Genomic DNA, 11,715 nt, shown 5'->3' with positions numbered 1-11,715 from the left:
TAACCTGTATATCCTTCCTATTGGATATAAAGTAAATTTTAGAATAAGCCCTTTTTCAGTTATTTTCTTTGTTTTTTTCTTTCCTTCCTTCTTTGGTTCCCCAAGTTGGTACAGTGCTCCATACAGAAGAGATTTACCAAATGTTGTTCACTGTGTGAATCTATTCTTTTTGGATTGACATAACTTTACAAATTGGAAAATTTCAAATACTACTTATAAAGACCCTCACGGTCACAGTCACTGTTGCATCCACCAGTCAAAAAAAAAAATGCTTATTTTAAGCATTAAGAAGTCCTTCTTGATGGACGAATATAATTTTGATGTGCTCAAGATTTTATTTTGGGCATTTAGCATTCAATTGTATGAAAATCCTCTTTTTTGGTATTATTATTATTATTTTTAGAATATGTTACATTCCATAGACTATTCACTGTACTCGTGTCCACAGTCCCTATAGAATACCTCTTACATGAGCATTTGTGCAATAAGACTTTTTGCTTAAATACAGTAACACTTATCTGGGACACTGAAGCATATCACAAATGACTTTATGTAGATTTCTATAATTATATTTTTGTATAATTCCTAGCTACAGAGTGCAAATTTTATATGAACTTTCTGAAAAACATGGAGAGCTTAAAATCCCTAATTCTTTTTCTTTAGAAGGAGGTTTCATCAATACTCATTCAAGTTGGAAAAGAGAATATGAACAGATGGCTGTGGCAAGCAGCACATTGCAACTGAGAAGCAGCATACAGGTACTAGTGAATGCGACATTTGGTATTCCATAATAGTCTTGAAAATTAATTTTAAATCAGGCTTCAAAATCATAATAAAGAGCAACTTATATATTATTCATTTCTTTATTCCAAGGGCTAATGTTCAGAGTGTTAAGTACAATATATGTTGGAAGAAGGCAAAGAAAATGTGATTTTTCAATTAAACACATAAAGTGTGTTTAAAAACTACTGGCATGACCTTAGTTATTTTTCTAGGATCTCTGAATGACTTTTTTGAGACTTTTGGTCCCAAGGACTACTTAGAATTAACAGAGAATATAAAGTTAAAGAATGTAAGGAAACTATTTTAAAAGTTTTAATTTTATATTTTATGCCGACTCTGGTTGAACTTTTGAAGGTAATTAGTTGGTCAGATGCCAGAAGTGGTAAATATTTTATACTTGCTCATGGAAACAGATAGCTGGAATGTCAAATTTGTACACATCATCAAAGCAGGAAATTATTATCTATGCTAATGTATAGGTGGCTGTCTCCAAGGTTCACAGGCAATCAGACATTTTCTGAAGAGTTCAGCACATATTTCTATTTCTATTTAAAATAAATACTGCTGTCTGAAAATTCTGATTTTTTTTGGAGGAGCTGTTTGGGAAATGATAGTATTATGATAGGAAGTGTGGCTTATTACAATATTATTCCTTTGAGTTACCATGTCTGATTATCTTAGTGGTAATGCAAGCAGAACATTCTTTAAATTAATAGAAACTTTCCAAATTGCATTCATTTTACAAGAGATGGTAATTATGTAAAGCAAAGAAATTAGAAAATGAGAAATAGCTCCATGAGTGTAGAGATTTCAACACAGATATACATTATTCTCATGGCATTTATTAATATCATGTGGATATATACTCGCTCTTTGTGTGTGTGTGCATTCACTTTAAAACAGATTTGAATAGTTTAGGAACTTATTTTACAATGTGTGCCTGTAGTGGGTATGTTTTCTGCTCTGAGGATATATCGAATAAAAGAAATGTTTCATGATGGGAGTGATATGGATATTGATATCTAGTAGACCTAATATGAATCCTTTCTCTAGCACTTACCAGTTAGGAAACTTCATAACCAGTTAAGTAACCTCTCTAATCTTCATGCATAAAATGGGTATATCAAGAATAGTGATCTCATGGTGTTGTTGTAAAGATTATTTAAATATCGTACATAACATGATTCAGACATGTCATCTGTTTTTATTATTATACTTTTATATACCAGCAGAAATATACATATGCATGTCATTGAAATGTTACAATGAAAGAACTTAATTTTGATCAACCAATTTTTATGGAAGACCTTATGTGCATACGGTATTGTGACCCATAGTAAAATAACATATTTTTCCAACATACCAAGATTTTTGTTGGGCTGTGACATGGATTGTTTTATAGGAGTCTCACAATATTCCTGAAATAAGAAAGCTAAAGAAAGTCAAAATAACTTGTCTGAGATTGTGCAACCTCTTCATGACAAATAAAGGATGACCACTGATCTAGAAGTCTTTCCAGTATACTTCATTACCTCCCAAAGAAAGTGAAATTCTTTTCATCTAATTGAAGGTAAAAATGCTTCTCCATTCTTCCCACTGTCTAAAAAATTCAGTTTTATCTTTTTTTTTGTCATTAAGTTCACTGCAATAAACATATTAACTGATTATAATAGCATCTTATTAGTTTGATTCCTTCCTTTTGATTCTGTCAAATTAAAGGATAAACTTCACTCAGAGAAAACCAAGTATGTGAGGCATAACTTAATTAAATGAGACAGGCATTTATTAAATGCTTAATCTGTGCAAAGAAATTTCACATGGTACAGTGTTGGTAAACTTGCATTCATGTGTAGTCCTTAGCTTGTGCCCATTATGTTTGGGAAGGGAAGTTCTCATCTCTCAACAGAAAGATATCCTTGTCACTATTAATTGATTACATGCACACATGGAGTCCAAAGGCTGTTGCAAAAACATTTCTTTACATTTCAGTCCAGAGTGCAGTGGAACAGTGGTGTGTACAACATCTACCACAGTGATCTTTTTTTCCCTCTCTTCATCACTCCATGTTCCCTTGGTCTTTTCTCTCAGTATGCCTCTATTCTGGAAGCCCACAGCTATGTTATTCTCTGATGATGATGGCAATGATTGACTGAGAACTTTCAGATTTTTTTCCAAGTGGAATGTTTAATAGTCAAATAATCACTTCTCTTATAAACAATGGCTGCTTCTTAACCATGAGTATATTATTAAAGAAAGAAAACAGCCTTTTTTAGGCTCTAAATTGTTAAGAATTTAAGAAGGGCTAAAAAGTTGTTACATTTGAATTATGGCTCTTGTCACTATGAACTATGCGACCATAGCAAGTTAATCTCTCTGAGTCTTCATTCTTTATCTACAAAATGGAGATAATAGTAGGGCTTTGATCTTCCTAGGAGGGTTATATGAGTTAATACATGGTTATATGAGTTAATACAGGTTCATAGGATATTGCCTTGTGCTTAGTGATTACTATATCTGAATTATTAATATTATTTTTTTAATTTGTGTATTTTACCCCAAAATTACTCATTACCATGTTGAAAAGGAAAGAAAAGAGTGAGGGAAAAGAGAAATCTTTACATTCATACATATACATTCATACACACATATATACGTACATACATACACTGATTAAATGATTAAAGTTCTATGTTTATTCAGAAATATTCCAAAGTTTGAATCCCTTTTCACCTATGGCTCTGACATATCATACATAGGCACATATGGAATGAACAGCAGAGTCTCTTGGCTATTGATAAGAATATGCATTTTCTCTCTCTTTTTTAACTTCTCACCATTTTATTACACACAAGTAGAGAGAATAATATAAGGAATCCTCACAATAATGCTGTAGAATTGCAATTGATAATGTAACTTATTTGATTCAGTGTAAGAGGTAATAGAACACGTTTGAATCTTGATCATAAAGATTGAGTAGAAATTCGTTAGGTTGGAAAAGGGAATTTAAAGCTAAGAAATGAAGACAGGATAAGTGAAGTCACAGGGATATAAGATACCTATATTATAGATTGGGAATTACTAAATCATTGTATGTGTATTTCTTAATTTGAATTTTCTGGAAATACACTCTGAAACTGAAAGTTGCATGCAGAAATTTATTGGGGAGTACATTTACCTCTTGAACATCATGGGAATTAGGGGCTCTGAGCCTAGCACAGTTGAAAATCTGCATATAACTTTTAAGTCTACAGTCAGGGCTTTGCATCCTTGGATTCAAACAACCACAGATGGAAAACAGCATTTTTGATCTGTGGTTGGGAACCCGCAGTTGGGAATGCAGAAATCAGTTTTCTATCTGCAGTTGGTTGAATCTGCAGAAGTGAAACCCATGGGTAGGAAGGGCCAAGGGCTGAGTGTATTTATTGAAAAAAAATAAGTGTATAGGTGGACTTACACAGTTCAAATCCATGTTGTTTAAGAGTCAACAGTACTTTCAGAAGGGACACCTGTAAGGAAGTTATGAAGGCAGGATTGGGCAGTAAAAAGAATAGATCCTCTAAGCAATTACGACTGAGTCCTCAAGGCTGGAACTGATACAGCCTTCAAAGCTTTCCCTAATTGAGGTGAGAAGACCAGATATTTGTGTCCATGCATCAGCAATCTTAGCTGGGGGTTGTCTTTGGCAGGGGTAACCTTGAACAAGATTTCTATGGCCTGGAGTAGGGATCTTGTCCACACAGTCTCTGTCACAACTACCTCACTCTGTTGATATAGTGCAAAAACAGCTATAGACAATATGTAAACAAATGGTATGGCTGTGTTCCAATGAAATTTTACCTGCTAAAACAAAGTCAGCTCATGGGCTGTAGTGTACTAACCTCAGGCCTCAAGTTAAAACTGAGGGGCACAGCTTTGAGACAGACTGTTGATATTCCCAGAAGCTGGGATATGGGTATTCGACCCTCAAGAGTAGTTTTGGACAGAGCATAGATGTACTACGTTCACCCCTTGCACTTTTTAGATTTACATGTGCCTTGTGGTAAGTTTTTCCCATATGTTCTCCACCATCTGTTGACAGTTCTACATTTCTTCTATAATTCAAGTAGGTCATCACTTTTTCTAAGCTTCCAAGGCCCATCATAACAGCATGTTGGCACCAACAAACTTAGAGAACTTGATGTTTCACCTCTCACCACCCCTACTTCCTTGATTTAATACCTTGAGGATCCAGGCCAAGGCGAACTCTCCTGGCTCATGCTGGTATCTGCCAGGTAGCTTCTGCAGCTCTCTTGGCATTTAATCTCTTTTTCTCCATACCAGGCCCAGCAAATCCTCATTCAAACCATGCTGGGATTTTACCTTAATTATTGGTCTTGTTGCTGGAGAGAGAAGTGGAGATAGACACTGAGTAGAGTAAGCTTCAGAGTCCTGAGAAGTTAATCTTGAGTTCATATCACTTTCCATAGCTCAAATATTACCCCACTCACCACAGTTTCTTAAGTTACATTAGCAGGTTTCTTAGGCCTGATAAATACCATAGCAAGAGGCAATGGAAACAAGTCTGAAAATGCCTAATCACTAGAAAATATGCCTTTATTTTAGTACTAGTAGCTAGAAAAAGTTCAGAGGCAAAATGAAAATTAGGAGACTTTTCATACAAAGGAGAGCATCTTAGCCAAGATCAGCTTTAACAAATACTGCTACTTCTTTCCCAATATCATTGTTTTCCTTCTTCCTTATTAATATAATCCTGATTTTTATTCTAGCAAATTGCCACTCAATATAGAGACATTCAACAGACTCCTTTGCAGCTATGTTAGCTATATAAATTCTGGCTAAGGAGATATAAATGAAAGTGATATGTGAGACTTCCAGAATTTTTCCAGATAGATTGGAGGAGACTGTGCTCCATTTTAATTTTCTTCCTCCTTGAACACAGAAATAATGGCTAGAGCTCTAGTAGCTATCTTGCAAGGAGATTTAATCTTTGGGCTTAAATATTGCTCACGAAATTTGATAATTACAGAGCATTTTATATTCAAATTTACATTTTATTATTGGAATATCATTAAGTTGACCTCTTAATATTTCACTATCCTAATATTTTCATGTGATTTTATTATAGAAACTCTGAGTTGCCTATTTTTGACAGCATGATTGAGTATGAGAAATAGAAAGAGTACATTTTCAGCCTTGGGTATAAATTGGCCTTTGGAGTTGATGTGCTTAATGTACTATGTAATCATTTTCAGATCAAAATCAATTCAGTCCCCAAATCAATTAGGACTCAAGTCTTTACTATCCATCAGTGGTTATAAGAGGAGACTCAAAGGAAAATAGTGTTGGAGGAATGGCCTCATGAACATGAGGGCAGTACTGTCTGATGGACTTCTACTTTCCTAGAACAGTCACAGACCCTCAGAGTCCTTAAGTCTTATGGTTAAGATCAATTAGTTAAAATAATGGAAGCCTTAGGAATAATTTTGGGTACATGGCAAGGTTTACTCTTCACTGCTGATGTTTCTATTTTCACTGATGAAGCTTTATGAACATTATGCTCTTGGGAACTCCCTTCCCTCTTTCTCACTGCCCCAGTGGCGATAGAATGATTTAACTGACTAGGAATAGGAAAGGAAAAAGACACACATAGGCCAACACCTTGCCTTCTCCTTCCTCTTGTGAATAAGTTGCCTGAAGTATGCACATGTCCTTATCACTGCTGTATGTGGCAGTTCAGCACTCTTTCTGCCTTGGTAGGTAAGTCAATCATACTTGAGAATTCAGTTTTGGGAAGTCCACTTGCCTACAATATAACACAATCCCAAGTATAAAACAACATGCACTTAAAAAAATACATAATACATAAAGGTTGTGTTGAATTATAAAATAAACATCTGTGTAACAATCACCAAATAAAACATTGCCATCACCTCTGTGTTTCCTTTCTGGATCTGATGCCATCCCTACAAATAAAGATACCATTATCTATATTTTATGCATGCTTTTCTTTGCACTTTTAACACACATATGTGTATTACTAAACACTATAGTTTTGCCCAAATCTGGGTTGAATTGGGTTCCCCTTAAATTTTAAATGTTGAAATACTAAACCTTGATATCTCAGAATGTGATCTTATTTAGATAGGAGTCTCTACAGAGGTAATCAAGTTAAAATTAGGACATTATGGTGGGCCTTAAAAGAAAAGATGGGTGCTTTATAAGGAGAATAAAGTTGGACATATATAGAGGGAAGGTCATATGAAGACACAGGGAGAAGACGACCATCTACAAGCCAAGAAGATTTACCTGGAACAGATCTTTTCATCACAGCTCTCAGAAGAAACCAACCCTGCTGACACCCTTATCTCAAACTTCTAGCCTCCAGAACTATGAGACAATGCATTTATGTTGTTTAAGCCATCTAGTCTGTGGTACTTTGTTTCAACAGCCCCAGCAAACTAATAGAGACTTATGCAGTATGTATGCTTTACTGTGTGACGTCTTGCACGCAATTTCGTGAGAGTCATTCATGTTATTGAATGTAGTGGTAGTTTATTTTCATTGTTATATTTCATCATATGAATATTATAAAAATAATTGATCAATTTCATCAATTTTGTTATTGATGAATATTTATTTTCTATACCCTCATCCAGCCAGTCAAACCATTCTCGCTGATCATAAGTCCACATATGTTACAATCTTGAACCACTTCTTTCTCCATACAAAGTGGATGATAGATTTACTGTTCAGTGATCTGCCCATTGGAAGAATTTTCTCTCACCACTGTCTTTCAAGACGATCTTTGACAGAGGCTATACTATAGCTGTTATCCTTGTTAAGCTTGTATTCACAATCGGAACCAACAAATTTGTTTGAGTCAGGGTTCTCTGGTTCGCAACCACATGTTCCGCATTTCCATCTTAGATCTCACCAGAAGCACTTTTAACATTCATGGGTCTACCAGTATTCTCTTCATGATGATATATGTATTCCCTAATGTGACAGAAGATTTCTCTCCAGCTCTCTTCTGTCTGAGCCCTTATCAAATTTGCAATCTCTTTAAAGCAATCTACCCTTTTTCTAACGTGCAACTTAAAACTTTTTCAGTCTCTATCGAATACCCAGTTCTAAAGCTACTTACATATTTTTAGGTATTTTTTACAGCTGTACCCCACTTTTTGGTACCAAATCTGTATTAGTTTGCTAGGGCCATCATAAACAAAGTACCACAAACTGAGTGACTCAAACAACAGAAATTTATTTTCTCACAATTCTGGAGGCTAGAAATCTGAGATCAAGGTTTCAGCAGTGTTGGTTTCTTCTGAGGCCTCTCTCCTTGACTTGTAGCAGTGGTTGTAGCAATTGCTGTTTTTTCGAAACATCTTCAAAGTCTCATACAGGTACATTCCCTTTTATCAGTACTTACTCCCAATTCACTGTCAATTAAAGTTTTACGATATGGTCAACACCTGTGTACCAAGGGCTGCCTGTGTACCACCTAGTACTCTTGATGGAGCTTCCATTGCCAGGGCGGCGGTAAATGAAATAGAATCAAATTCTAAATTGTCAGATACATTCTCAGACCATTCTCAGACCACCAGCTATTATTACAGGCTGGTTTCTCCAGAAGCCCATGCTGAGATGAAACTTGGGGTATGCAATGTTTTTAGGGACTAACACCTATAAGGGAAAAAAGATTGTAACAAGATTGGGCAGAGAAAAAGGTGAAGTGAGATACAGGCCTAATTATGTCTTAGCAAACCTGGAAGGCAAGTTCTAGCAAGCATCTAAGGCCAAAATGGGCGGGCCTTTAGAGCCCTGTCTCGCACAGTAACTAGGTATGGCTGTGAGAGGCTGCCTGGGAAAGTAACTTGGATGATGAGCTCTCCGTAGCTGAAGTGAAGGAGCTGATAACTGGAGACTGTTGGCTGACTTGACAAGAAGCCTCCAGACAGCAGGTTGTTCCTTGAATGGCGGCAGATCTCCAAGACCAGCAAAGGTACATTTTCTTCTCAGAAGCAGAATATTTGGGTGATAGATTATATGTACCGTTAACTTTACCCCATAATGCAAAACTCTTTTCCAAATTAGTTGTAGTACTTACATTCTTCTTAAGGTGTACGAGAATTTTTAGTTGCTTTACTTCTATGTGAACACTTGGTATTTTCTGTTGTTTTCATTTTAACTGTTTTGGTAGGTCTGTAATGATGTTATAATTTGGCATTAATTTTCATTTCACTAATTGCTAATGAAGTTATGCTCTTTTGAATTTTTATTAGCCGCTTGGATAAATTCTTGGTGAAGTGATTGTCAGAGGTTTTTGTCCACTAAAAAAAATTGTGTTGTATTCTGTTAATAAGTCGTTTGTCAGTTATATGTGTTGCGAATCTTTTTAAAAAAAATTCTGAAGCATTTAATGGTATGTTTTGATAAAGAGACTTCATTTTTTATGTAGTACAATTTATAACTCTTTTTTCTTACAGATAATGCTTTTGTGTTTTGTTTAGAAAGCCTTTCACTATCCTAGCATCATAAACATGTACTCCTGCATTACCGCTAAAAGCATTTTATTTTGCTGTAGACCTGCAACTCACTTAGAATTAATTTTTGTGTATGATGTGAGGCAGGGGAGAATTTCTAAAAATCTTTTTCCATATAGAGCTACTTTTATTCCAGCACAATTAACTGAAAAGACTATGGATAATTTCCCAACTGCTATAGCAACAAATAATCCTTAAGTTTTAGCAGCTTTAAATCACAAAGTTTACTTCTCATTTACACTCCTTGTCCTTCGAGGCTGGGCTCTTGCTTTATGCTACAGCCTCTATCTGGAACATTGCTGGTCTTTGTGGCACAGGGAAGAGGAGGAGGGAATAGACGTGTAAATCTTTGCCCTGACGTGATGCTAACTTCTCATATTTCATTGGCCAAAGCTGGTACATGGGCAACATTTCAACAATTTTGTGTACTTATTATCTTCTTGTAGGGAGGGCCAACAAATTTTAGTGACTACTAATGTATTCTTTCACACACTTTTGCAATAAAACAAGCATGTATCAATGAACCTTACAGCTTTTTATCATTCTTTTCTTTTCCATTCAATCTTTGCACTAATTTAATTACTGTTTAATTACTGGAATTTTATATGTTTCCATACCCAGTGTAGTCATCTCCTAATCTGGTTCTTCAAGAATGTCTTGTCTCTTCTTGACCTTTTGCATTTGTATTTAAAAAAAAACTTATTTAACAAATTTCACAAGACAAAAAAAGGGTTTGGATTTTGACTGGGATTTTGCTGGCTTTGAAGTGAAACCATTATGAAGTGAAACCATTCATCATTTCTTCTGTTTGGGGAATATAATAAAACATCTGCATTAGTTAGTACATTCATAACATGCAATATTCTGTAGTAGTAAATAAACAAGACATTGTCCTAAGTACTGAGATTGAAACTGAATTTGGAATTCCAATCCTCTTTGAGATCAGGAGATTGAGAGAAAAGTTGTAAAAATTTTAGATTAATTAAGAACAAGGGTTTGATGTCAGAACATATCAAATTACTAATTTGAGTCCAATAATTATTTTTGATCACATACTCACAATATTTTGCTAGGTATTGTAGGAAGTACTAGAGTTGAATTCTAAACCTTAGAAGGAACCTAATATAAAGGTCAAAGTAATAAATGCCTTGAAGAAGCAACAGATGTAGTTCTAGAAGAATAAGAGTAAGAAATATTGCTTCTTGCTATTGAAATCAAACAGGGCATAATGAAAAAACTAGGATTTGATGAGGAGCCCTGGAACAAAATTAAGAAATGGATGAAAGGGCATTCAAGGCCTTGCCTTGTAATGATGACTCATCACTATTTCCCATTGATTTATAGGGCTTCCTTAGGAGTTCTGGCCCCTTAAAGAGGCTGGCCCTTTAAATTGTGGAAGTTATTTTTATTTCAGGTAACAAATTCTGAGAAAAGGAAAAGTATAACGGCTGCATTTATTATGAGAACAAATTCATAAATGGATACATAATTAGGCATTTAAAATTTTGTTTGCTGAATTTCAAATCACACATTCAGAGAAAATCCATTACAAATGAATTATGAGTTTAAAATTTTTTGCAGCGCTTTCTTACTTTAATTTATTTACTCTTTGCTTTGGGAATTAATTGTAAAATCTACATTAATAAAACATTGAGGGCAAGCTTTCTAAATGTATATCAAAAAATTCCTGTTACGCTTCCCTTACTAACTATAGCCAATCTCTTTGTGCAAATAATAAAGTGATAAAATTAATATGATATGTCATTGTGCACTATGAATGTAAAGGCTAATTTTTAGTTATTGTGTAGTATAAACATCATTGCACCTTAAAATTGGTATTTTTAAAGTCCTGACTTGAAATTTCAAGGACTATTTAAGAAATTTTAGTTTATTTCTATATGTTAATCACTTTAACCTATTTAAAAATTACCTGTTTATTTTAATATCACATAAACAAATTTCATATGTTTCTGAAATTTAATATATCATTAAATAATAAAAATATTCACTTATCTAAACAATTTTAAGGAAGATAAAATAAGTTTTTGCATTGATCATAATGTTAAGCATCTAGGATTATATATGAGGTGCATTTATGGATAGTTCTTTTTGTAAAATAGCTGTCAAAAACATTTTGACTCAAAACCAGAGTAATTTTCACTAAGAATGACAGACAGAATGAAGTTCTTTGGTAATAGTTAAGTTACAGATCTAATTCCCACACATAGTAATTGGAGTGCTTTGGTTTTTTATAGCTGTACTTTCCACAGCTATCCTAGCCAAATATTTTATCAATGTTTGCCTTGACTTTAATAGGGAATAGCAGCAAGAGTTTGTAGAAAATTCAGTAAAAAAATATATTATCACAAATAAGCAAAATTTAACATAA

This window comes from Pteropus medius, unplaced genomic scaffold (assembly GCF_902729225.1).
Source record: "Pteropus medius unplaced genomic scaffold, Ma_sr-lr_union100, whole genome shotgun sequence".
Lineage (NCBI taxonomy): Eukaryota > Metazoa > Chordata > Mammalia > Chiroptera > Pteropodidae > Pteropus > Pteropus medius.
This window is presented reverse-complemented; position numbering follows the sequence as displayed.